At 43.3% G+C, this 27,201-nt stretch overlaps 1 protein-coding gene and 1 long non-coding RNA gene across 4 annotated transcripts in view; both read left to right on the top strand.

Annotated features, from left to right (window-relative positions):
- Nucleotides 1–1,453: 1,453 nt before the first annotated feature.
- Nucleotides 1,454–20,152, top strand: LOC118173068. 2 transcript variants are annotated; one of them, XR_004753986.1, is made up of 5 exons: nt 1,454–1,638; nt 4,859–6,537; nt 7,819–7,877; nt 8,810–9,839; nt 19,200–20,152. It is a non-coding gene; the product is annotated as an uncharacterized LOC118173068 (long non-coding RNA). The 2 variants fall into 2 exon arrangements; XR_004753985.1 differs by having other exon boundaries at nt 7,819–9,839.
- Nucleotides 20,153–20,197: 45 nt separating this feature from the next.
- Nucleotides 20,198–27,201, top strand: part of SFMBT1 (Scm like with four mbt domains 1) — a 115,732-nt gene continuing 108,728 nt past the window's right edge. For both annotated transcript variants that reach the window (XM_035337298.1, XM_035337295.1), the window contains exons 1-2: nt 20,198–20,357; nt 21,362–21,422. The gene's annotated coding sequence lies outside the window, so the exon portion shown is untranslated. The remainder of the gene's footprint in view (nt 20,358–21,361; nt 21,423–27,201) is intronic.

The following is a 27,201-nucleotide window of genomic DNA, read 5'->3' as shown; positions in this document are numbered from 1 at the left end:
TTTGCATAATTTGAGCATCTTTTTGTCATAAACATATGGCTAATTGCTTAGCAAAGTGTAGTCCTTTTTGAACAAGTGCATCACTGGCTGTATCCCCATAGGCAGGCAGTGTGATGCCGTGGGTGTGGAGGTAAGTCCGCCTGTCCACATCCGTACCGTGCACATTCCCGTGGGATGGTTCCCCACGAGCCACGTGAGGTCCCAGGGGCTGGCACATGAGGTGCATGGCTGAGGGTTAGCTTAACCCCACGGGGTGCAGCCGTCATCTCTTGCTCCTCAGTGCAAACCAAGGTGTTGTGTGTGGAGGGCGGTGGGGAGGTTTGCTCCCTCCTGACAGCAACCAAAATGCTGACATAGGTGCACACACTGCATACCACTTTCTTATGGCCCTGTTCTTCACATCTTGAAAGGATATCGAAGAAACATCCCTTGGTATCACTTCTTGCTCCTTGTGATCATTATTGAGGTTTGAAGTGCTTGGGGAGCCCCGAGGCAGGGGTGGGTTGGCCAATGCTGCGCCCTGCAGAGAAGTTGCCTCCCTCCACCTGCCTGAGCACAGCGGGACTTGGGCACTGCTCTCTGCTTCTTTGCAGGGCTGTGCTTTGAGGGGGAAGAAGGACTGCAAATTCTTGGATATGTTATCCCTAAGTGCAACCTGACATTGGACTGACAGGTATATGAGACAACTCAGACTCACTTCTTGCTTGATCTGGCTTTAGGCATTTAAATCCAAGTCTCCCACCTCTGAGGACTCTTCTCTGGAAAATCTTGGCCCTGCTCTCAGAAGGACTTTTGCTGTGCTTTCACCAGCTATGGTAGCATCATGCTGGTGGCATACCCATGGTGATCAGCTGCATGTGCCTGCCTCCCTTAGCACCAGCACAGCAAGGTAACTAAGCTTGGGCAGTGTAAGGCGTTGGCTTATGGGTCGGGATTGCAAATCCCATTAGACACGAGCAAGGTCCTGTCTATGTATAAAATGGTAAGCTACAACGTGCTGCAAAATTGGGAAGTATTGTTTTGTGATAGTAATGATTAATATTAATAAGCATAATAGGTTTTCATGATGTAGAAAGGGTGAATAGCGGAATGGATTCAGGTCTTTTTATTTTCTTCTCAGCTTGTTATTATCTAGAGGGGAAAAAAAAACACACCACTAATTACCAGAAGCTAATAGCTAGTGTGTTACTTACCCTCTTAATTAGTACCCTAATTATTAAGTGCAGTGATAACCACTAGTTAGAACGTATTTGCTTTTTAAGACTTTCTTGTTTATCTTTCTTCCTGCTCTGTCTTTTTAATAACACTGACTCCAGCAGAGTAGCTGCAGAGAGAATACCAATAATTTCCCCTTGGGAAATGAGTCACTTTGAGCCTCCTGAACACTGTTATGATTTTCATTCTGTTGTAAAATGCTTTTCACCTTTGAACTGTTGCATTGTGTTAAGTTCTGACATGAAAGCACTAACACTTGAAATTGTGAGGATGAAACCAGAGGAGCAGAAAATGCCACCTCAGTGGCACAAAATCTTGCTCAAAGTCTTCCATGTGGGAGGCAGGAAGGCTTCTGAACAATGTGGAAGCCCATCTCTAAATCCTGCCTGGCTCTTTGGCTGCCCATCTCAAAATCCTGAAGCGGTCAGTGAAATATTCCCCATCATGTCTGTTTAAAGTCACAAGGTCATCTTGGGATGTGTTTCTCGTGGTCCCACTGGTAACCTCTTGCTCTCCATCCCGTGGCATCCAGGTGCTAGGGGCTGCAGTCCCGTGTCGCCGCTGCGTCCCAAGGCATGGTGCCCGCTCCGAGGGGAAGGGGTGACTGTGCAGTGTTCATCCATGCTTGAGTGAAGTGACCAGCAACTACTTGTGGATTCTTAATAAAATAGCCATTTGAATGGAAAATTAAGCCTAAATTCCTGCCAAAATCCTGTATTGAGGTGATTGGTATTTATGGGCCACTGCCAGAAGCTGTTATAGTACAACTTTTTTATGGAATCTTATTAACTCTTTCCAGGGAGTGATACATTCTAAGCAACCGAAGCCAGTGAGTTGCCATTTGTCACAGAGGGAAGGAAAGATCTCTTGTCTCCAGAGCACAGCGTACAGACATGCTCAGTTTGGATGTGCTGTAGCAAACGAGAATAAGTACTTTGCTAGTTGTAAAATCTAATGGCAGGAGGAAGACATCGCTGCTCTCTGCCCTTGGTTCTTGGCAGTGTGGATTACAAAATGCTACTGCTTAAAGGATGTGGATTAGAAAAGATGTTAACTACATGTACAGTTACTGCTTCTATAGCCTCATCAGTATGCACGATGTTTCACACTGATTTGACATTGTCTCTGCCCTAAGGAGCTTGAAATTTAAAGGCAAAACCCTGTGACCATGTGAAATCTGAACATTGCAAGCAAGGCTCTCAAGAAAGGATTTGTGAGACTGTGAACAAATACATTTTATTCAACATGTCAAAGCAGGGAGCAGGCAGGGAGGCAGAGGTAAACAACTGGAGCGGAGGAGAAAAATAATGAGAGAGTCCTAATTGTTGTCAGCTTGATTCCAGCCTTGCTCGCCCAGACAGACATTGCTGCATCTTTGTCAGTGGAGGTATTTATGATTTGCAGCAATCCGAGTGAGAACATCTTCCATGCTTTTATCCAAGTCATCTGCTGCTGCAGTGTTTTCAGACCCATGTGTTGTGTTCTTTTTGCCTAACTCAGTATTTCTGGGCGGACAGGGTCCCTGAAGGAGCAGGAGGAAGGATGGGCAGGCACTCGGTGGTGCTTCTCTGTGCAGGGGCCCAGGCTGAGGAGTGGCAGGGGGTTGTCTGTGCTCCCACATGTGGCAGCTTCTTCCCGGACCTGAGGCTAGTCCCGTTTTTAGAGGGGTGATCTTCCACATGTGAACCTCATGAGGTTCAGCAAGGCCAAGGGCAAGGTCCTGCACCATGGCCGGCACAATCTCAAGCACAACTACAGGCTGGGCAAAGAACAGATCGAGAGCAGCCCTGAGAAGAAGGACCTGGGGGTGCTGGTTGATGAGAAGCTCAACATGAGCCAGCAATGTGTGCTTGCAGCCCAGACAGCCAGCCCTATCCTGGGCTGCACCAACAGCAGCATGGGCAGCAGGGCGAGGGAGGGGATTGTCCCCCTCTGCACTGCTCTCATGAGACCCCCACTGGAGCCTGCGCTCAGCTCTGGGGACCGCAGCACCAGAAGGACAGGGAGCGAGTCCAGAGGCCACAAAGATGAAGAAGGGTCTGGAGCACCTCTGCTATGGAGACAGGCTGAGGGAGCTGGGGCTGTTCAGCCCAGAGAAGGCTCCGAGGAGACCTCACAGCGGCCTGCCAGTGCCTAAAGGGGGCTGCAGGAAAGCTGGGGGGGAGGGACTCTGTGTCGGGTGTAGTGATAGTACCAGGGGTAATGGCTTAAACTAAAAGAGAGGAGATTTAGATTAGTTGTAAGGAAGAAATTCTTCACTCAGAGGGCAGTGAGGCCCTGGTCCAGGCTGCCCAAAGAAGCTGTGGGTGCCCCATCCCCAGCAGTGCCCAAGGCCAGGCTGGATGGGGCTGGGGGCAGCCTGGGCTGGGGGCAGGGGGCCCTGCCCATGGCAGGGGTTGGGGCTGGGTGGACTTTGGGGTCCCTTCCAGCACAAACCATTCTGTGATATTCTCAGTCATGCCTTTCTGGTCGTAGTCCTTTGGACTATGCCATCAGAAATAATGCAGTTGTGGCCCCAGTGTGGCCACATTACAACAAGCTGCTACCTGCAGTGTCCGTCTCTCTTCTGGTCCCGGTAGTGCTCCAAGCTGCTTTCCGTTCCTCCTCCTTACATCTGTGCCTCTCCCCAGGGGGAAGTGCAAGCCCCCAGCACTCCCACCCCACTGCTGCCTTGGTGACCCACCGGTGCCCGTCTGAGGACACACGCTGCATCGCTCCTGTGGCACGAGCTGCAGAGGTCCCGTGAGCACTTTGCAGGGCATTGAGAGCCAGCGCAGTTTTCTTTGCATGCACAAGCTGGAATCGCAAAACAGCGTTCTGCAGATCAAGATGCCCGCCAGTCTCAGGGAACATGCATGCAGAAAAAAACCCCACTGTGTTTGCACAATTGCTTTGAGCCTGCCAGCCTGGGCAGCAGCCGTAATGGAGGTGTGCAGTGTGGGCCTCAGCACCCTGCAAGCCCGCACACAGGCAGCGATGTGCGGTGTACATTCACATACCCCGTGCTCAGCCGGAGAAAACAGCAACTCAGGGCAAAGCCCGTACACGTTGCAGGATAAATGAAGCTTGGAGGATGATTACAACATGCCTGATGCCTTCCTGAGAATAGCAGTGATCACAGAAAATGAGACAAGGGGAGAAGCAAAGGAAGCTTTTGTGGTCTGTGATGCAGGGGTCTGGAAAACAAAGAACCCCCCCACCTAGCCTGTTAATTAGGCAGAAAATTCTCCAAGGCAGCAAAGCGCCCAGGTTGGGGCTGGCACCCCGCCGAGCTGGCACATGCTGCCCCAGCACCGCTCTGCGCTGCCCGCTCGCCACGGGCCAGGCTGCGGCAGCACAGGTTATGGCGTGACTGAAGAGCTTTTCTGATGTCCCCTTCTGATTACATGTAAGCTTCATTACTGGCAGCAGCAGCTGTTTGCTTCCTTGAACGACGCTCAGACTGGAGAGGTGTGTGCTTTGCTTTGTGGAAGACCTAATGTGATCAGTACTTTCTGATCCCCCCACTCTTGGCAGTACTGCAAGAGACAACAGGCTTGAAAAAACACTTCCCTTTCAGTGCTGGGTTTATAAACATCTCTGGAGCTACACTAATAGCATGGGTTTCCTTTTTTTTTTTTTTTTCTTCTTCTTTTTCCTCCAGAACTGTTCTACCCAAAAAAGGTGTTGCAGGGAGAGCTGGAAAGGAAACAAAGGACTTTTTGTTGAGGCTTCGGCTCTTCAGCACACGCTATCAGCACTCCATCTGCTTGCTGGGCCCCAGCTCCCATGTTCTGGTCACCAAGAGTGAGTGTAAGGCCACTAAGGTCATTTATTTACGTGCCAAGTAAATGCCACTCAGCTGTCTTCCCAGAGAGGTTGAGGTTGTCATGGTGTCTCCAACATCTTTTCGGTACATCTTTATATTGTGTACTCTAACAGGCTTTCTCAATCCTGTCTACTGCAATTTAGCTGTGGCTTTTGAGTCTCTCTTTTTGTATCCATGTAAGTGTTTCCATGTAGTTATCGTTTGGAACCATTTATTTATTAGCATCCCCTAACACAAGATTCTCTTCAAACATGATGTGCATTGATATGAAAGCAGGTAATTGCTTAAAGCTGAAAACGCCTGTTGGTGTTGCAGCATTTAAAAAGAAAAAGCTAATGGTTGCTAGGATGGGGGCTACTATCAATTCAAATGTTGCATGAATTTTGTGCTTTCTAGCACAAAAATTGTGTGCACTTGTAAGACGTTTGCACACACAGAGATACCTCTGCTGGATCTAGCACCTCAAGTTTCTCTGGGGCCTCTGTGATCTCTGGTTCTATGAAGATTTCTAGTCACTGTACTAATAAATGGTATGCATGAATGTTGGGGAAGAGAGCTCCTGCAGGGCTGGTGTGCTCTGAGTGGCCTGAAATTTCATAACTGTTCACAATAATGGCCCACGGGCAGGAGAGTCTTCCTCTGCAGGGCGTGCTGGGAAACTCATTTCTGAGGGTGGCACTGCTCCCTGGGAAGGAGCCCGTATCGGCGCAATTTCCATGCACAGAATGGAAATCTTTTGTCCTTCCTGGCGACCGCAGAATTGAGTTCAGAGATGTTCCATACGTGGTGCTGCATTTCTCTCCCTCCAAGCCTCAGAAGTGCAAGGAAATGTAATAATAAAATGGTTACAGCAGCAGGAGCCCAGCTGGACGGGTAATTGTCACACCATATAAAGGTATTTGAAAAGGTGCAAGGAAAAATAAACTAAATGTCCTCCTTTTACTGGGGAAACATATTATTATTTATGAATAATTTTCATCGTTGAAGGAAAGTGTAAGATACAACCAGAGAGACCATAAAACAGGAAATGTATAAAGTGTTATTTACATTACATTGGAGAAGAGGAAATCACTGGCAGGGAGAATGCTTTTTTTTTTTTTTTTTTTTTAAATACAAAATCAAGTTATTTCGAATTGCATACTTTGATTAAATTCGGTACAAAGAATAATCCATAATTCTTCCTGCAATAGAAATGTGACTTGTGGTGATGCTAATGCCTCTGTCTCAGGTTGTGTTGGAGTCCATGCACCACGCCGCTGTCTGAGGCTGCAGCAAGATTCTGCTGTGGTAGGATTGGAACAAACCTGGAGCTGAGGGTAAGGCAGTTTTCCAAAGGGTTTCCTGTGTATAACGAGTGACAGACACGATGTGACAATATCAGCCAGTATCGATAGCAGCATGGCTGGTGTCGGAGCATTAGCAGACCAACAATTTCCAATGTTATGACTGATGCAGTAAATACGCTACCAACACGTGTGCTTGGGCTGAGAATGTGACAGCCTTGGGTTTAAGAGGTGTGTGTCTGTGTGTTCATATAAATACACCCTTTTAATAGCTGGTGAATAATTCGTACTACCTCTTGCCACCGAGGATTGCAAATTCTAATTAGTGAATGTGTCTATCCCCAGGAAGCCCCTGGCTCTTGCAGGCCGCCAGCCTCGCACAGTGCTGCTCTGTTGCAACAGCCCTGCCTTTCCTCTCCCAGCCCCTCACAGTGCCCCACAGATTGAAGTCACCAACGTTGTAGCCGAGGAGAGCTTTATCCTTTCTGTTCTTAAAGAGTGCCAATTTTTTTTAATGAGGCTTGCTAATCACTGATTATTTTCAAAGCTTCATTACTAGATCAGGAGACAAAATTATTCCTGAGGATCCTCTTCAGGATGCCAAGCCCATGTAACCAGAGCAATCTGGGGGACTTTCTGTTCACTTTATCTATTGCTCATCCCACAGAGCTAGAACAAAAACCTGGAATTTTTTTTCATGTGTTCCCAGATGACAAAGGTAGCACAGAAAGGAAAAAAATACAACGGTTAGTTGGTTCTTAAGATGCATTTGGGGAGTGGTGCTGCTGGACTTGTGCAGATGCTGCACCTGATTTGTAGGGCTGGGGATCAGCCCTACTAGGAAAGTTTTTTGCTTTTACTCTTCAGGCCTGCCAGTAATGCAGTGTGACCTGGCATGAAATGTCATCATCTCAGACTTTTGCATTCCAGTATTTTACCATAAAATCGATTGCTTTCTCAGATGTAAGCAACTGGAGGGTGCCAAACAGATTAGGGCCTGTTAGTGTTGGGCGGCCCTTTAAACAGATAAGCATTCAAAGGGGTTTGTACAATTGGAAACGACACAGCTGATGGCTGTCTGTGAAGAATACTTTGTCATTGTTTCCTGTTCACAGGAAAAGCAGCCCAAGTGGGCTTGCAGCATGTCAGATCACAGCCAAGGGAAGAGTGTTGCTTAGATTCAGATTGAACTTGGCTCTTTCCAAGAGGAAATGGAGTTCTTGCTGAAATGCAAACTTTTGTGGGTGCTTTCTACTTTCCACAAGAAATGACAGTTCCAGAGGAAAGGAAAGTGCTTTTGACTTTTGGGGTTGGGTTTTAAAGAAGTCTCAAATGTTTTGGTAAAAGCTGAAGGATGCTTTGTTGTCTTACGCAGCAGAGTGGAATTGCAAAGAGTAAATGAAGATTATACCTCATAAAGTCCTGCTTCAGAAACTTCTAAACAATTTGTTTCTCCTGAAAATGTTCTTGTTTTGTTTTGTTTAGTTCCCCCCGCCCCACTCTCAGAATTAGCTACTTGCTCAAGCACTGCTTTTATGCATTCAAGGAGGGACTTCCAGCTGCTGCTCTTGGTGTGTACATGGGTTGTGTGACTGCACCTGGGAAAAGATACTTGGAAAAGAACAGTGAAAGAAAAAGCACTTTTATTGTCCATCTTAAGAAGAGTTCCACCAACAAAACAGTGAAATAGCCTAACATATGGATTTAAGACAGGTTCATGTCACAACTCTCTTGAGCCATACGGCTGCTGGTTGCTGATGCTCAGAGCCCCCGGATGCCTGATTGCTACATCTGCACACAGGGCCTTAAAGGCAGGGCTGGGAAGATGAGCAATTGCTCAGAATCACCTGTGGGAAGCTCCACGGCTTCCCCAGAGTTGACGCCAACTATTTGGAAGGAATTCGCTGCACGGGGTTGCAGCCGGACTGACGATGGGGTCGAGGTTCGGGGCCAAGCTGCAAGCATTGAGCTGGTGCAGCAGGATGGTGCTGTAGTGAGCTGAGCTGGCTCAGCAGTGGGAAGGAAAGAACATGAAACTGCTTGTACCTACAGCAAGGCAGTGAGTGTTGTGGTACACCTCCCTGCTGAAGGCTGTGGAAATCCTGTATTTTATTCACATGAGAAACTAGACTTTAAGTGGCCGATGTATAAGGCTGTGTGTAGATTAAATGTCTGCACACGGTCAATATGTGAGTACAAGCTACTGCCTTGTACCACTACAATACCCTATGCATAATGCATAGCTTATGAATAATTTGCACAAGGATCTATTCCCAAACTTATGATATTACATGATTTTTTTCACTCCGAAAGTAAACAGAGGGAAAGTGTCATCCTTCAGGAATAAAGGGGACAGGGAGGATCGGGAGCTGGAGAGCTGAGGCAGCCCCGCGAGGAAGCAGCTCTCGCAGCTGCATGAGCAGTGTCTGCTGTTAATGCTCTAGCAATCCAGGAAGAAAATGAAAGGCTGTCAGATGGTTAAAAATCATTCCTTTTATTACAGCATTACTCACTGCCTTTGACTTTGTGAAAAATTGTTTGGAAAGCTGATTGTTTCAATGGGTGTGGATCTAAAACCAAAGAAAACACTGCCCTTGGAGGCAAGGATATAGTCCTTGATTTCAGTTGGAAGCACATAAATAGTACCTATTTCTCTTCAGCCTTCTGAGTATTTTTTGTGCTTCAAAATCCCTGAATGATTACATGGGTGAGGAAGCAAGGAACGAGAAACCTGCTTAAGATAAAAATAAGTTTGATGCCTTTTCTCTGTTAATTTTGGCCCAAGATTCCTGCTGAGCCTGAAGTAAACGCCCTGTGGTGTTGGAAGAAACTGAGTAGTTTCTTTCTGTACTCCTTATTTTTATTTTTCCTTTTGGCCCTTCTAGATATTCCTGGGAGCATATGCTTGTCCCTGCCCACACGACCTGGGAGTCAGGGGATTTCTGTTCCTTTTTTAAAGCTCATTCTTTCCAGATTTAACTGATTCTGGTGACTTCAGAGAAACAAGTCACTTTGCCATGCGTCGTGCACAGGATGTAGCCAGAGCTCCTTAGGCTCAAAAGGTAAAATTTACCAAGTTTAGTATTAATGAAATCAGGAGTTGTGGGATTTTACACATGGGAGGGGGGGGAGGTGAGCTGTCTTGACGCAGAAGCAGCAGAAAGCCAGAGGGAACAAACATTTTTTTTACCTAAGACAACAAGTTCTAGCCGAGCCATCCCAATCCGAAGACATTTGAAACTCAGTCCTTATTTTTGTATTTAAGTATAATTTCCATCAGCTCCTTTCCGGTAGAGTAACATCTGCCCGATTTTGAAGTTAGCCTTTCACAGAGGTGTAACTGCCATCTACTGACTGCCGCACGGATGGTCTGATCAGCTTCCTGAAACTACACGCTTCAATGGCTCTTAAAGGAAGGAGAAGGCTGTACGGACACCTGCGTGCACACACTGAGGAGGAGGAGGTTATTCAGCCAGGCTCTCCCTCACTGTCCGGTGGCTTACATGGGTTTAACTTGGCAGACCTGCGGGTGGGTAAAACGAGCCCGAAAGGCTGCATTTTCTTTCCTAGTGGTTTGTATTTCTTTGTCAGAATACAAGGCTCTCTGCAGCCAGTGCAGCTGTCTGCCAGGGCCAGTGGGCTCTCATTGGCAAGGCCCTGACCAGCCCAACCTGCAGCTTGACTTCTCGGCTTCCCTTTGGACCTTCTTTGGTCCAAAGAAGGTCCTTGCATGGCTGTGCTGAGCCTGACCCTGTAAGCTGCAATAATTGGTTGGGATTTTTTGTCTGGTGAACCTACGCAGAGCACTTATTTCTTCCCGATGTCGCTGCTCAAGCAAGCAAGCACTGCTTGCACCGCTCCTCCCTGGGTGAGAAGCAGCCTGCGCAAACACAGATGAAAATTCCCAAACTGATTCAAATGATTGTGGCGCCAACTTCCACTTTCTTTTAGCACATGAATTTCTTTTATCGCATCAACCATCCTCATTCAACCCAGCCCACTTTTCTTCCTCCCTTTGCCACTGTTATTTTCGTGTTTGCTGTAACTTAAGCAACACCAGAATGGGATGCTGTAAACCTCTTTGGAAGAGGTCTCTGTGATGGTAGGATATGCAGGAGAAGAAGGTCTGACTGTTTTGCATGGTTTAAAAAATGGTCGTGATGTACAGCTGTTAGACTTAATCCTGAAAAAAAATCCTCTGAAAATCAAAACATAACTTCAGGATTTCAATTTCAGTCAACATGAGAAATCATGAATTCAGTCATCACTACTGAAATGTGACTGACTTATTTGCCAACGCATGCAAAAATGTCTGTTGTATGTGAAAGCATAAATTAACCAATATTAGTTTTGAAAGACTTGCAGGTCTCATCAGGCCTTCCAGACAGCACAAGGAGAGATTCATAGTTATAATGAAATCTGAAAGGTTTTTCCCAACAGACCCTTGTCTCACCTGTCTTAAGCATGTTACTTTTCAGCATTGTATGAACTGTTACTCAAGATTTCATTTTTAACATTGGATCCACTTTGAATTTTTCAAGTTGTATTTCAAATTAAACTCATTTTTGGTATTCAGAGCACATCATGAAGATCGTTAATAATACTATTTAATATGATCTCCAACATTTTTGCTTTGGAGGCTTTTATGCAAATTCCACGTCACTACTTAAAAGTACAAGTATTTACATATATATATGAAAATCTGGCTCTAATTTGAATTTTGCAGTCTGCATTTCAGAACCACAGTGTGCTGGTAACATCTATAAGAGACTTATTCCTGGTTTTTGGAGGTATGTGGAAGTATTTCTTCCTGATAAATTTCTAGCTATGTATTTACTGAAATTTAAAATATATGTATTTTTGAAGGTTTTGAACATCAGTTGTCAGGCCGTATTTTAGAAATAGGGCAGTTCTAAACTACATTTACCCTCAGCCAAAATGGATGCTGTATTTTGAGCTCACAATACAGCAAATCTTAATCTTTCTGAGGCTTTTGGAGCATATAGTTAAATCATGGTAATCCCCACCCAGTTAAGGGCAAACTTGCATATGAAGATTGAAATTGTAGACAGGTTCTTTCTCTTTATTTTCCAGTACTAATGATGCTTATGTGGGTTATACAAGTATATAAAATCAAAGGATTGCCTTTTTTTTTTTTTATAAGCTGAGACAGAAGCTCTGTCTGTCCTCTTCCATCTTACAAACCTTCTACCTATCTGGATGTTTTTATCATGGAGAAAATTGGAAGAAATAAAAACTTTCCCCACTGAGCGTTAAAGACTTCTACTGAAATAAACAGTCCTGCTCACCAGAAAGTTAGCCTGAGCAGGCAGGCACATTTGGAAGGTTATGAACCTAAAAAAAAAAAAAAAAAAAAAAGAAAAAAAAAGTCCTAAATTGGATTGCTGGCAGCAACTCTTCATGTTTCACTTAAGCCAGTTTTGTTAAAATGTTTTTCTTTTTTGTTTGCCAAGAAAAATGAGATGCTTTGTTTAGGTTCATTACCTCTAATATTTTATAAGTGGGTGGGTAACAAGCTCTGCTCTGTTTTCTATGTACAATACTCCTAGAAGAAAGCATCCTTGCCTGGGACGTTGCCATTTTGCTCCTATTTGGATGCAGAGCATCCACTGTTGTGTGCAGACTCTTGCAGAGATTGCATTTGTATGTTCTCATTGAGATTTTTGCTTGGTTTTGCAGCTTCAGCAGCCGCACTGCTTCTTGAATATGGGGGAAATGCTTTTTTTTCTTGCTTGCCTTTATTCTTTGCTTCTCATTGTTAGGCATAACTATGATTTTTCTCTGAATAAGGGCAGACTAAAGCACAGAGATTGTGTCTGTGATTTCTGGTCCAGATTCCCTAATGCCTATGGAGACTTAAAAGGTGGCATTAGATGTGACCAACCTGTCCTGATGGGTACAATGGCCAAAATGGCCAGCGTTGCTCACTTGCATGGACTGAATTGTCCACACAAGTATGCCTTTAAGTATGTCCAGAGCACACAAATATTCTGCATCAGGCTCTGCCCTGTTTGTGTCCTGCCTGAAACTTGCCGGCTGCTCAGTGCCAGGGCATGGGCATATGCTTTGGGATGCTCTTCAGTAAGGACTTCTTTCACACAGCAACACGGTGATTTGCTGTAGGCAGGTCGAGCTCAGGCATTACTAAAGATCTGTAACTTGTGTCAAATCCTCACTAGCTCATGATTTTTCTGAGGAACATGAGCATGTTTAACTTTGCTCCTGCTTTCCTCAGCTGTCTCTGATTTTGTGCGTGCACTGCCACACTGAAGGCTGTGGGTCCCTGCAGTGCTGCTCGACGGTAAAGTGTTGGATGCACTTTGCCACGTGTGTGCCAAGAAACATTTGCACACAAAAGGGGTATTGGGATTTTGGACTTACCTCATTTTAAAACAGAAGAATCAAGAAGACAAAGTTTCATGAGAAATGATGGAGGACTAAAGAACAACCCCAGCTGAAAGACCATAAGGCACCTGAGAGCATTCCCTTGGGCTAAGAAGTCCAGCCTCATCCAGGGTCTGTAAATAAGACTGTTATGTTGCTCATGGAACAGTACAACTAAACTTTCTACAAAGCATAGGCTCAGTTTGGATGCTGGTATTATAACAATTTCCAGAAGGTCTTTAAAAGTTCTGTGAAGATGATGGAAACCCAGCAGCTTGGTTTCTTCCTGGTGCCTGCCCCACGCTAGCACAGTAATTGCTGTGGCACACTAGAACAACTGAAGGCTGAAGCAGCCACAAGTCCTCCCCAGTTTTTATATGGTCCTGTTTCTTTATTAATATATATCAATACATAAAATAAAAGTAAAGCTGCTGCTTTAAGGGCTTTTTCTTTGGTTTTAGCACCCACTAAAATACTCCAATGGACTTCTAAAGCAGATGCACGTAGCGCTCTGTGGGTGAGGATTAAGCACACCCAGATTAGTTGTACAAGGAGTAATCAGATGTGGAAACACCCCGCCTTTTCCACTTGGGGGGCTTCAAATGAGCGGCAGTGCTCACAGCAAGCTGCATTACAGGTGGCTCACAGCCACCTCCTACTTGGTTTCCTAATAGCAGTACAATAGTTAGCACAATACTGCCCATTAACGTTTTATTTTATGTTCTGTATATTTTTATTACAGAAGACAATCGGGAGACCAGTGTGCTTGGCTAACCAGTTTAATTTATATCCAACACCACAGTGTTGCCATCATGGCACAACACACACAACATGGAACTGGGATTTTTAGAGAGAAAATACCAGGTACATTAGGGGACATCAGTGAGAAGCTTTGATTTTTAGAAACAGTTGCTCTGTGCTGTCTGGAAAGTGAGAACATCCCTTCCAGGTATTTGTTTCAGCATTTAGAAACTGGTGGTCACCTGAAAGCTTTGACCCAGAAGGCAGAATGGATGCCAGTAGCTAAGTGGAGGCATGAAAAATGAATTGTCTTTTTCTCCCCAGAGGAGAGATCCATCCTGCTGGAGCTGGAGAACACTTGCAAACTCACAAAGCTCCTTTTCATTAGAGAAATAAAAGCCTCATCATCCCCAGAGCTCTTAATTAGGCACCTTTTGCCATTCGCACAAATCTATGTCTCTGCTGTCAAGTCCTATTTGTTTTAAAAATTGATTCATTCATTTCAGCTCTTTTGTTGGGTGGCAAAAATGGATAGGCCAAATGAATCCGAACACTTTGTAAATTGTAAAGGTTTTAATATAATCAGTGCAGCAAAGCCAAGCTCAGAGTACACCAATGCTTTAGTACAAAACACAGAGCAATAATGAAAACCACATTCAAAGCAGAGAGGGCACCAGAGGAGAGAAAAAAAAGCACATATGAAGTAACTAGCAGACGTATATGGTATTCTCACATATAAGGTGGATATTAATCTGTGCTACAGGTATTATTTATCAGTTAGGAAAGGTCAAAAATGGAAGTGCTAGGTTTTGCTAATACTTAGGTTGAGTGCTTTTAGTTCAGGTTTCCTGGTGAGGAATGGTTTCAATATTTAAAGGAGTTAGCATTTCTTTTTGTGACCTCCTGAAGAATAGTGACTTTTAGGTACTGAATATAAACTTACACTGAATTCACCTCTATTTGTAATCCTTGTTTTGAAGGATTTCTCCATTATGATAATATTCACTGATACGTCTGTTTGCAAGGAGGTTTTTATTCACACAGGAAACAACTCCTCATGTACAAGCAGCTAAATGTATGTATGAATGCAAATGTTTGCATATAAATATTTTCTCTTCATTATTTTCTTGTTTTAGAAACCTCAGTGGACCTTGAAGCAGGACTAAAACAAAAACCATTGGTAGTGGGAACTGCATGAAGTGTCAGAGATGTGTGGCTGGAGCTCATCAGAAAAGCCAAGCAAAGATGTTGCAAGTGTCACCATCTGGGAAGCTGAGCCTTCCATGTGTGTGATTGCTCGGCTGCTTTCCAAGCTTCAAAGAGTCTCCAGTTGTCTCTATTTTCAGGTTTGGCTGATTATTTCAGGTAGTGACACTACATATATGGAAGTTTTTTCACAGAAGTTCATGTGAAGATGCTAGGTTTTTCCAAAAGCTTTATTTTAGATCTAAAGCTATTATAAAGTTGTTCTTTACATGGATAGAGGGCTCGATGGCAATTACTGATCAGTGTGCTGTAGTTTGGAAAGGAAAGGGGGATACAGGCAAAGATAAGTATTTAGCTTATGTGGACGCTGTGTGTTCTGGGGAGAGAGGGTCTTTATTAAAGTCCAATGTGATTAGAGGAAAAGAGTAATGTAAAGATAATTGATTGGAAGGCTTACAGAGGTTGTTTTCACATTGATTATCTGATTGTCTTTTCAGTATATGCATTTTTCTGTAAATGTGTTACCAGTTTGGGTGGTTGCTCACTGTACTTGTGCCTGTACAAATGAGCTGCGAGAAAAGCCCCAAAGCCTTACCTTGTATGTACACAGAGGAACATAGACCATAGGATAAAATGCACAATGTATCCTTGCAAACTTCCATCAGCCAAATTGCACTAGTTATGGTGTCTCAGCTGTCACCGTTGACTTTTCTTCTTTTTTTTTTTTTTCTCCACCTGTTAAAGAAATTGCCAAGAAAAATACCAATGCACTGGAAATAGCTTAAGAAATTATGAAAATCCTCACCTATCATGTTTCTTTACCCATTTGTTTTTGCTGGTGGGATTACATGAGATCCAACACAAATACTTTTGTTTAGTTCAATACAGTAAAATTTACTTTTGGGTTCCTTTTTCAAATATAAGTCTTTTATTTATTGAAAGTTGGAATTTCCATAACCACCCTGAGAGCCTTGCTGACAAAGCAGTGTAAGCAAATTGTCTTAGAGGCACTCACTTCCTGAATCAAAACAGGATTCATCAAAGGAGTTCACACAAGAAAGAGCTTTGCTCTTTCTCACATGTAGACAGTGCTTGCAATGCCCAGCGTGGATTGCTGGTTTGTATTTGAGGCAGATCAGAGCATAGTCATTGCCAATGAGGCCATGGCAGTGACAGGTGCTCTTAGCTTCAGCTTTCATACACAATTTTTGCCCAAGATTATGAAAGTTTTTGTAGTCTGTATTTTGATTATAAAGAAGAGAGGTGGTCCATGCGCAAACTGCATTTGCTATGGATTAGCCAGAATTTGCTTCGATCTACCTTGAATAACAACACCAAAAGTGTTAAACATCAAGACATTCTGAAGCTGTGCTAACCCAGCAGCCTCACCCTTGAGACTAACTTATTTAGTTTCCACTGTGTTAAAAATATACTTGGTTCTCCACCTGCAAAAATTCAGAGTGAAACTCTACTCAGAAAAGCAGTTTCCATCTTGTAGTATATCAGGGCCAGGCATCTGGTGGTGTCAAAATGAAAATGTGACACATTGTGTTTAGCTAGACCTGAGATGAAATGTGAAAACTATTCAAGCTTGGAAAGTTTTATATGGTTTGGGAGGAGGATGAGCTGCTGAAATGCTCAGCTTAGCTCTAGCAGCCACTGCAGATCTCAGGAATGTGTAGCGCAATGCAAGATTAACAAATCCCAGGCCTGAGAGATAAAAGGTATTGGGGGAGAATATGATGAACCCTGCAAAGCCAGAACTGCTTCTCTCTTGTTTGTGTCTGAGCATTGGACTGCTCCAATGAACCCCTGAGTAACTGGCAAAACTGTATGAAAATCTGCAGCTGATTTGCTTTGCCAGCCCATTTGTCCACTAACAGAATTGCTCCATTAAAGGTGACCTCAAGGTGCAGGGTTTGACCAAGGTGTCAGTTTTTAAATTTTCTTCAAATTTTGAGTATTCAACACAAGGCTGTATTTCAGACCTCAGTATAGGACAATTTGGACCTGTGTTTTCACCCCTCTGTCTGTGACTGGGATGTTCAGGTTGACCTCCTGGGAGCCTCCCTCCCTGTGGCAGGAAAACACCTGAGAAGGGTCTGAACTCTGCTCTTCCATTTTCTGCCATTTGGCTCTGCATCTGTACATGCCCACAAAGTCCAGCTGTCAGGTTTTGTGCTGTTGGCTGTTCTTCTGAAGCTCAGGTGAAGCACTTTGGCTACACTGCTTTCAGGGGCTATGTACAACCTCTGTACACATCACCCCACCTCCGTTCTCCCGTTGGGTTTGGGATGGTGGCTGTGGGCCCAGCTGGCATCAGAGGCACAGAGCAGTGCAATGTGTCATGCTCAGCCACCCCATGTCCCCCCAGCTGCACGGGGGTCCCGTTCCCCAGGCTCCCACCTGGGTGCGGGTGGTTGCATGGCTCTGGTGTATGCAGACAGCTGTGCTACAGCTGGTGCTGCTGCTGCCTAAGGGCCCATCACACCAGGGAGTCCTCCAGAGTGGTGAAGCTACAGTCCCATCTCCTCAGTGTGCCAGAGTAGCCTTCCAGGCTTTTATAAACTATTGTAGTATCAGTACGATTCTGGTTAGAGGGTTGGGGGTCCTGGGCACCACAGAGTGTGGGGGCAGAGCCTGTGGGTCAGCCAGGCCCAAACCCTGCCAGGCCCGAACCTCACGCCACTGGCTCATGACAGGAGAGCTCTGCCTGAGACATAGAGAGGTGGCATTGATAAGCCTCTGTTTACATCATTTCAGTTCAGTGAGCTCCAGTACTTATTGACAGGTCTAATTACCACTACTATTTTAGTATGAGACAATATCAAAGACCCCCAGAGCCATGTAGACTTTCACTGGAACTTTTGCAAGGCAGAGAAGTAGATGTCACTGATAGTATCTCACAGAAATAGTGAGTTGTGAGATTTGCTGACACATATCAGATATTTTGTTGACATTCCTAAAAACAACCAAACGAAAATTTGGTAAAGTTCAATTAACCAAGTTGGAGCAGGAAGGAAGATGTGTTAGGGAAGAGAAAACAAATGCTTCCTTTGCATAAAATTTCAATTGCATGTTAAAAACCACCACCACCACCACCAATATTCTTTCAAATAACTTTCCATTCTGCCTACTCAGGACAGCAAAATAATGCAAGGCCCTGTAATAGCAGGAGAAAGCTGTTGCACAAACATACAAACCTCCTACACCGTTTCAGTTAAACAGAAAGCCCAACCTAGTTTTGAGTCCAGAGCTATAACCTGGGGCCTGACAGTAATTCTGCAGGTGTGTCTGTTCAGTGCCTTCTTTGTTAATCATTGATGAGACTTATTTTGTTTTTCAGTAGCACCAACAGTCCTTGAATGGCTCTGGCAGCCCCTTCATGTCAGTCAGTAACTGCACAGACTCAAGCAAATACTATAACCGGTTCGAAGACAGCAGAAGTTGCTAAACTCACATGTATAGAGAAAGACGGTGAATTACAGATGTTTGCAGCCTTACATGAAGAGAAAATTGCAGTATTCATTAAGCAGTAGCTGGAGGAAGTGTGTATGGATGCTTCAGAGACTGCTTGTGCAAACAGATAACACCTTAACTCATAGACTTAGTGAATTTGTCCTTCAGCAATGGCTTCCTTAACTTTTTCACTGTCATCACAAATGCCACTGAAACACCCTCTGAAATTACTTTTTTCCCGGCCCGGCGGCCCGGCCGGTTTTTTCTTTTTTTTTTTTTTTTCTTTTTTTTTCTTTTGTAGAATTGAGCCTAGTACCTTCTAGGACCTTCCCCCAAACTAATAATCTCTTTCAACATCTCACTGCATTTAGTGGCTGGCCCTGTGGCTGGGTTCATCTTGTAACGATTTATTTTTTTCTCAGTTTTGCACCCTATTATGTACCAGGTAGTACTTAATGGACCTGTCTGCATGCATTTGATTTTACCCCTTCCTTTTTAATTTTACGAACAGATGAGTCTAGATGGCATTTATTATAGCGTGAAATACCTAGCTCAGCAGGTGCAGCATCACATGGTGCCTTCCTTAATAGCTGATGCATTTCCTAAATTCATTTTAAAGTTTATAAAATGTGTGAAGCAAATTAAGAGATCTAGTTGACTACAAGCTTTTCTGTCCTGAAGCATCACAGCACTGCCACTGTCAAAAAGTGTGTCAGAACTTGTGACTACCATCGCACCAAATACCAATGCAGTCAAATTTACAAACCATGAAATGTCCAGGCTCACTCAGGGAGCCTGTAAGATGTTTGCTTTTCATTTACTTTGTGCAGAATTCATTATATTTCATATGAGGATTAGATTTTATACTAGTTAAATATATTTGACTCTACTGATGACAACTGCTGTCTCTAAGTCTTTTTTTAAAAGTACCTTTCTACATTAGCAATGTTCACGTGTCTAGCCCTGCCTTATTAAACTGTCTCCATCTTATTTCCTTGTTACCTAGTAGTTGTTGGCTATTAATGCATAAATGGATACTTTAGTTCCTTCTTTTATTTTTAACCATTTGATCATTTGTCCAGGAGGTGAAAGCACGCCCCCTCTTGCCGTGCAAAAAATGGGCTTCATCAAGCATTTTCTGTCTGTATCTGTGGAGGCCCCTGGAATGGATTACTCTTCCGAGGCAAATCTCTTACAGGGAAGTGCTGTCAGCAGGATCTCCAAATCGAATTAGAAAACCTCCACGGAGGAGGGCATTTAAATAACCAGCTCTGTTGGTCCCTCAGGATGTGCTTGTCTGTGAAAGCTTTCAAATGGCACGGTCCTTTGAAAGCATTCTCCGTTCTGCATGAGAAGCTGCACAAACTGGGACCATGTTATACAATGTCCTGCACAAGCCTGGCGGACAGTTGTTTTGAGGAGTGTGGCTTCTAAACTGCTGCTTTTGAAGATTACACAGAGACCTACTGTAGCTGTATTGCACCAGTACCTTTCTGGAGCTACTGACTGGATAAACTCCCTGAGGCTGCTGGACACCTGTGCTCCATACCCTGCATGGAAGCTGAGCTCATCCACAGGGGCTTCTCTTGCCACACCTCAACCATGCAGCATCCAGGGCTGCCCTCTGCTCTGGTTCTTTCCCCAGCTTACCCACTGCCTCCTCCAAGTTCTGCATCAGTCTGTCCTCACAAGAAGAGCTGTCCTGAAGTAGGTCTTTCTCCTTATGTGTGGGACTGTCTGATGCTCAGCAATGACAATGGAGTACCAGACTTCTTCCAAGGATAGCAATGGATGTTGAGAGCACATACAATAGAGGCTGCTACAAGCATCTTAAGAATACGATGAGGAGGTAGGACAGATGAGTCAGACTGAGTACACACTTTGTTCTTGGGAACTTGTGTCACTCTTAATGTGTCTTCTAACTTTCTGGAGCCAGTGACTGTACTTTTGATGTGTCCAAACTGAATCAAGGAGCTGGATGAGCTGGTATAGAATCACAGAATTGTCGGGGTTGGAAGGGACCTCAAGAGATCATTGGGTCTAGCCCCCCTGCCAAAGCAGGTTCCCTAGAGCAGGTTGCACAGGTAGGCATCCAGGCGGGCCTTGAATATCTCCAGAGAAGGAGACTCCACAACCTCCCTGGGCACAGGTGGTCATTCTCAGAAGGAAGAGGCAGTCGTGTTCAAGCTTTCCCTGACCTAATTCCTGGTTACAAGGCAAAGCAGTTTCTTAACTGAAAGGTAAATGTCAAAAGATACTAGGATTCAATTATTTCTTATTTCCACATATCAAAGGGAATTAAGTGAGAGGGGTTAAGTGGATAAATGTATCACGTATACCAGCAGTGAAAACGATATACTCTCTTCCTACAACTGTAAACAATTACCACTGTGTGATTTGGAAACTGTCAATTAGCCCTAACCACAGTGAATCAGAGCTTCTTTCTGGTGTAATGAGAATAGAGCATCTTACTGTCACATCAGTATAGATTGCATTAACCTTAATGACTCCTGTAAGGCTGAACCTTGCCTTGGCAGACAGATTGAGCACTCTGCATTGTAAGCTTTGTCTTTAACTTACCTTTGTAAAACTTTCATTGATTCTTCTCCAATCTAAAGTAGAAATACAGAAATTGTCAGGTTTGAACGGACCACTGGTGCAACTAATTTGATTTTTTTGTTTATAATTGTAACCAGTGATGGATGAACTCAGGGAATAAAATAAAATAGAATAAAAATAAAATAAAATAAATAAAAATAATCCATCCCTTGCCCCCTCCCCACTACACTTTCCCCTTTTAGCCCTCCCGTATTTTTTTTAATTAAGTGCGATGCAATGCCATGGAGCTTTCTTTACCCCCAGTTGATGACAAGTTTAGGTACTGAAATGGAAATATTAACAGATCTTGTATGTTTGAACTCCCTAGTCTTACCAGAGATATTATTCCTGCTAGTGTAAATGTCAAATCTCTGTTTGGAAATAATTCTTCTGTATTCCTTGTGTTAAGTAGATTATTCTGAGAAGTTTCCAAATTCATTGCCAGGAGCCTCTTTTTTTATTGTTGAATGCTTCCTTTCAGTGGGAGAAAATGTAGATAGGACCATGTTGCTCCGTGAGCACAACCATCTGCCACATCTCCTCTTTCATTAATTCCTGGCCAGATTTTTTTTGGTGAATTTGATAGTAGATCCTCTTAGATTTATCCCAATGTAACAAAATCTAACCCCTTTTCCTTTATTTGCAGGAAATCTGTCTCTTTGTGTTGCATGTAGATAAAATTGCTGACTCCTCATAGGAAAAAAGATGTAAGTCAATCTCTCAGCTGGAATAATTTCTTCTTGATCTAACTGTTGGTATAGCTTTATTGATTAGCTTCTCCAAAATATCTGTTGGCTTTAGGTTCCCAACCTGTGACATATTGAAGTGATTTTGCTGGGGGGCAGTTGCTCTGCACTTCAAAATTGAACCCATTGGGATTTCAAACTCAGCATTCCAAAATGAAAGTGCCAGAAGTTAATTACTTTTTGTATAAAAATCTGATATGGTTTCAATTTTGGAGATATATTAGTCCTACTTAGCTCATACCACGTCGTGCTTTGTTTTAACTGAGGCTCTACCAAGCTTCAGAATAGTTGAGCTATTAATACAGCAAAGACACTATTCTTGTGAACCTCATTACTGGATGATTTTTTTTTTCCAAAGCTCTGTTGCTGGTGTTCAGAGAATATATATTATCAGCTGTTTTGTTTTGCACATTTGCAAAAATTTCTTTGCTTGTGAATTAGGAAAAAAAGCTCAGAAATGTTTTATTCCTGACGGCTGCAAGTACCACAACCTGCTACAGTATAGATTAGAAGGTTGCAGCTGTACTTGAATTCAAGAGGGAAAAGGGTCCTTCAAGCTGTGAAGTTAACTGGGAATCTCTGAGTAAAGCATTTTCCTTTTCTCCTATGAAGCTGGAGCACGCTGCTGGCATTTTGCCACACAGCTTTCCAAACCTAGCTATCTTTGAATAGTAGCTCCAGTGCTGGCAGTGTACTGTAATATTTTTTACAATTCAAGTTTAACTACTTTTCCTATTTTTATACCTTGCATTGGTATGTGCTAAAGCTTCTCATTCAAGCAGGAAACTAAAAGATGAATGAGTAAGAATGAAGCAATCAGGAGGTTAACCTGGCACTTCCCAACCAAAGGGAAAATGTTTAAAAGTTGAGCCTCCTAACCTAATACGAGGATAGACAAGAGAAACTGCCACAAAGACCCCAGTCATGGGAAGCTGTAGGATGCGTAGAAGATTTTTTTGGACAGTGACAGAAGGCCTGAGTGAATCTGAAAAACAAGTGGATTTGGGGGGAATGGATAAAAAACCAAAGGCCAAAATTGTTGCTAAAGCTTCCCTCACTGAGAACTATTAGAAATATAATTACAACAAATCAGGAGGTAAGGGCAGAGGTTAGGACAGAAGATTTCACTTAGGCTAAAACCTAGTATTTGAAATTCAACCTGTATTTAGAGCATGGATGTGTGCGTGCACATGTGGGACTGTACCCTCTAATGTTTCCTGGCACTGTTGGAGAGGTAGATTAGAACATGTTTTCCTACAGAAATGTCCTCTGTTTGCTGTCAGCAGTTGCACATCCTTACTCTCCAGGTCAAGTGTAGGGAGCTCTTCTGTGTCGGTGCTCATTTGTAAGAGAGCAGCCAGTCCCACAAACTGGTTTTATTTAACCACTCCAGAGGCTAGGATTCAGCAATGCAGATGTAGCATTAAATGCACGTGGATGATTTTGCAGGGTATAGAAACTGCTTCATGTTTGCTTGTAGTGCAGTGATGTCCTATGTATTTTGGAAAAAAAGATGGTAACGGAATACAACATTTGCATTAATCTCATTTATCACAGAGCCTGACCCCAGGATTATACTGCTCCTTCACAGCATTAATAGCAGGGTTTTGAAGTTCTCAGCTTTGAACCATATATTTGTTTTCAATCTCCTGTACTCTTTCAGTCTTGTTCCTCTTCCTTTTATAGAGTAAATCAAATAGGACATATCTAAACCTTTAAAGGTTTCCAGATGTTTCTTTTATTAGGTTATTGGGAGGCAATAACTTTCAAAGGGCAGAAGAGTTTTGGTTATCTGGGGAATTTAATCAAAACAAATGTGAGTTGAAGTGTGGGGGAGGAGGGGTGCTGCAAGAGGCCAACATCGGCTCCACGCTGGGAAGCAGGAGGAGAGCAACATGTCAGGGTTAAATCCAGATTCCTCTTGTGTGGGTACCATCTTGGGCTCGGACACATGCACTACCTACATGAGGCCAGAAAAACACGATAGGGATGCTGTGATATACATCTGACTGAAAGATGCGGCCAAAAGATTTTTTTTGGCAGGCTAAAAAACATGGACATTGAGAGGAAATAAAATATAAGTTGAAAAAGAAAAATAAAGTAAAAGGGGATTTTATTCTTTCCTCTTTACCTCTCTGTAGAGACAGGTTTTCTTCTGAGAGACTACAAGAAGACTAACACTTATGCTGTACATTAACTCCTTAAAAGTGTTTTAAAGGCAGAGCTCAGAGTCTGGCAGAACCTGAGGTTTTCCTAAGCTTAAGAAAAGCAGCAAGGACTCAGCTTGCAGTGGGGTGGCTCCAGGTTTGCTCCCAGGAGCTACTTCCCAGCTCTTCTGTTGTATTCTCCTGGCAGGGGTGTTATTGAGATTACTGAGGTGGTCCCACCAAAGAGGTTAGGTTGCAGCATGTCTGGGTTAGCTCCTGCATGATGCATAACGAGGGGCTGCATCTTTTAGTTATGCTTTCAAGTCTGTTGCCTTTATAAAACTTAAATAGTTTCTGGAGAAGAGAAGGCAAGTAAAATCAAACGCATTTCTAAGTAAAGCAGAAACAACTACTTGTGCTAGGGCTTTGTGTGGTCTTGTTGCAGTGCAAATCAAGCTGCTGTGATGTTTGCAGCTCATATCTGAGGTTATTGGTTCTCAGCTCATGTAGATTAGAGAAATAGTGTCATGGGTTTCTGTTTGTTTATTTCTATCACAACTCTTTACCCTGGCCTCTGTGTTTCGCACTGTGGGATAGGAAGAGTTCATTGGTGCGTTAGCTATTTTGGTTATCGTGTTTTAAGCCAGCTAACTGTAGAGTTCAGTTAGTGCAGCCATATCATATATCTCATGTATATCACTGGGATTCCTTCTTGCTTTGTCTTCTTGGTAGACCATGTCTCACTGCTCTTAAATTCCACTGTTCCATAGAATATCCTCTTAGACCATTGCTTTCATCAGTCAAAACCAAGTGCATGATGGCTGAACTGCCACTTGAACATGCAAAAAACCCTGTTGCCTAAAGAGGTCTCTTTTTTTCCCTAATATATCTTTGTACCTGTTTGCATCTTCTTCATCTTTAGTGAAGGAATCTAAGGAAAGAATGACAACGTGAGCACTTCGCTCCCTGCCATCTCCTTTTCTTTGTCTGCAGCTCAGTGTTTGTCCTGCTCATAATCCAATTTCTAGACTTATAAACAACCAGAATTAAGCAGCAGTTCTGTGGCAAACCTTTGAGGTCACTAGAAAGACAAGGAAGATAGAAACAGCTGCTTTCAGTAACTCAAAAACTCAACTCTGAATAAATGAGGTGAGGTTTACAAAGACTGAAGTTTTCTGTTTAGAGAAAAGGTTTCAAAATTAAGAGGTTAAGGTTGAAGAAAAGGTTAGCCAAGGCTTACCAGAGCTGAAGTTAAGCACTGCCTTTACCATGTCAGCCAGCTGAGATGGATTGGTTGGGAGTTGGAGTCAAGTGGTACAGGGATATCCCATAATTAAACACAGTTTCTCTCTTGTGTCTGTACCCTGAGGTAGTGTCCCTGGAGGGGACACTGCAGGCCTTCTGTCTTCAGCCACTTTAGCATATCTGAGAGGAGTAACAAGAGCTGTGTCTTAGTCCCTGCCAGCAATTAATCACTGCTGAGCTGCTCACCTGAACTCCTACCAGCTCCCTGCTGCTTGGAGATGCTGCTGGTCCAACCTGCTGGCTGCCTGCCTGGGAGATCTCCTAATGCTGCAGCTGAGTACTGCTAACAGCAAGTGTGAGGTTTTCCCATGTTCATTAGTCTGATTCTCACCTTTGTAGCCGTACTACAGAAGTACTCACTGCAAAAATAACAAACTTTTGTCAAGAGTTTGCATTGCATCTTGTAATTTGTTAGCCTCCTGAGATATTACAAAGTGTTCTGTGATTATTCAATAGCCATAAAAATCTACGAAGAAATGTGACTAACCCAAAGTCCAGCAACTTCTTTTGGGTATAAACATATTTCCATTTGCAGAATGTTTATGCAGCTCTAGAACATTTATTTGCAAGATACAGGCTACTTCCATAGCACCTGGAGTACCTTAACATTGGCAGTACTTGACTGTAGCTGCTTGTATAATACAAAGATAACATCAAATTAAGGCCTAAGTTAAGTAATTGAATTATACCACCCAAATTTATGAAGGAAACAAATTTCAGTTACACCTGTGTGTTTGTAGATGATAAATTTTCACTTGTTAACTGTAAATGTACACAGACAAGTTTGTGCACTCAACCAGTGAGAGAAGAGAATCAATGGCAGCACTGAGCAGCAGCTCAGACTTCAGATATTCACAGCTTGTAAAGTCAAACTTGTGAAGTTTAATTGACCAGTAATAGGACATAGTGATCTCTCTGTGATTCATATGCAGAGTGCAATGGGGTAATTCACTGGAAATTATTTATTCCACTTTAGAAATTACAGAACACTTGCAATGGGGCTGTGCATTTGCTAAAATCTTAACTTTTAATTTACTCACTAACAGTACATGATGTTCAACTGGAAAAAGAGCAGCAATTAGGAACCTGCTTTCATGTAATTCCCTCCCACCATTACTCTTCCAAGTAGTTTTTAAAATGTCTGACCTGGATATCAATAAGCACATACCTCTTGCTACAGCCACGTGTTGGTTTTTCTGTAAAGGAGACCATTAACAAGGGATCCACGATCTCTTTTGCCTCTGTGACTTTCAAGTACAGAGAAGAATTAACCTGTGATTCTTGCCTCTCTTTTTCTGCTTAGACCAGTGAACTAAATGCCAATTTTTCTTGCTCAACTGCCAGTGAATATGTGCTGTAGTTTTTCCTTTAGAGCCTTGTCCCTTTGGCAGAGCTGGGAGTTTGGCTCATCCAATTTCAGTGTCATTTTCTGTAGCCTATTGCAAAGCCTTGCTCTTCTCTGTGGTTGTTTAATGTTACGAGTCTCTGGAAACGACAGGCAGGAATCAGGATCTGGGGGAGGAGGGGGGGAAGTACTTCTGAGCAAATGAGACAATCTACAACTCCCCAAATATTGTGAGTATTGCATTCAAGAATGTAGAAAAATAGCTAAATGAGTGTCAAAAGGAAGAAAGGCAAAAGTGAAGTGAACAGAATTTAGAAGGTAAGTGACATTTCAGTTCTGTTTATAAACTTAAACCTTGATTTCATTCTAAAATCTGCATATTGTCTATGAAAATTACTGCTGGAGGAAATAATGTCTTTTGGAGGAGTCGGTCATGACGTACAGATCCCACGTGAAATAATTCATTGTCATGCATGTAATCTAGCCTTCTTTCAGTGCCCAGATTTACCACCTTCCTAAACCCGTTGAATTAATGGCACATCAGTCAGCGTCCCTTCACCAGCCAACAGGCCAGGTACCTCTGGCTATGTTTACTCAGCCAGCTGGGTTGGAGAAGCTGTCCAGTGATAGAGCTGTCATGTTTGCAAATTTGGCACTCTAAATTAGAAAATGTCATTAATCTTAAGCTGCAGATATCAAGCACCTGGTGAGAATGATATCCCAAAAGGCAGCTGTGAACTAGCTAGTGAGACCAAAGTACAAAAAAAGCATGAAACAGAACCAATTCTGACAGGTCTTCACTTCATGCCTGGGTATAGGTATAGATACTACACAGGTATCTGTTGACTAGAGAACAGCTGCTGAGTCCAGTGACACTGCTTGAAAAACTGTCACATCCAGACTGCAAGGGTTAGATTTTACAGGAGGACATCGGTGGCAGTGA

The sequence above is a fragment of the Oxyura jamaicensis genome, chromosome 12, assembly GCF_011077185.1.
Source record: "Oxyura jamaicensis isolate SHBP4307 breed ruddy duck chromosome 12, BPBGC_Ojam_1.0, whole genome shotgun sequence".
In the NCBI taxonomy this organism is placed as follows: Eukaryota; Metazoa; Chordata; class Aves; order Anseriformes; family Anatidae; genus Oxyura; species Oxyura jamaicensis.
The sequence above is the reverse complement of the archived record's forward strand: the minus strand, read 5'-3'. Positions and strand labels throughout refer to the sequence as shown.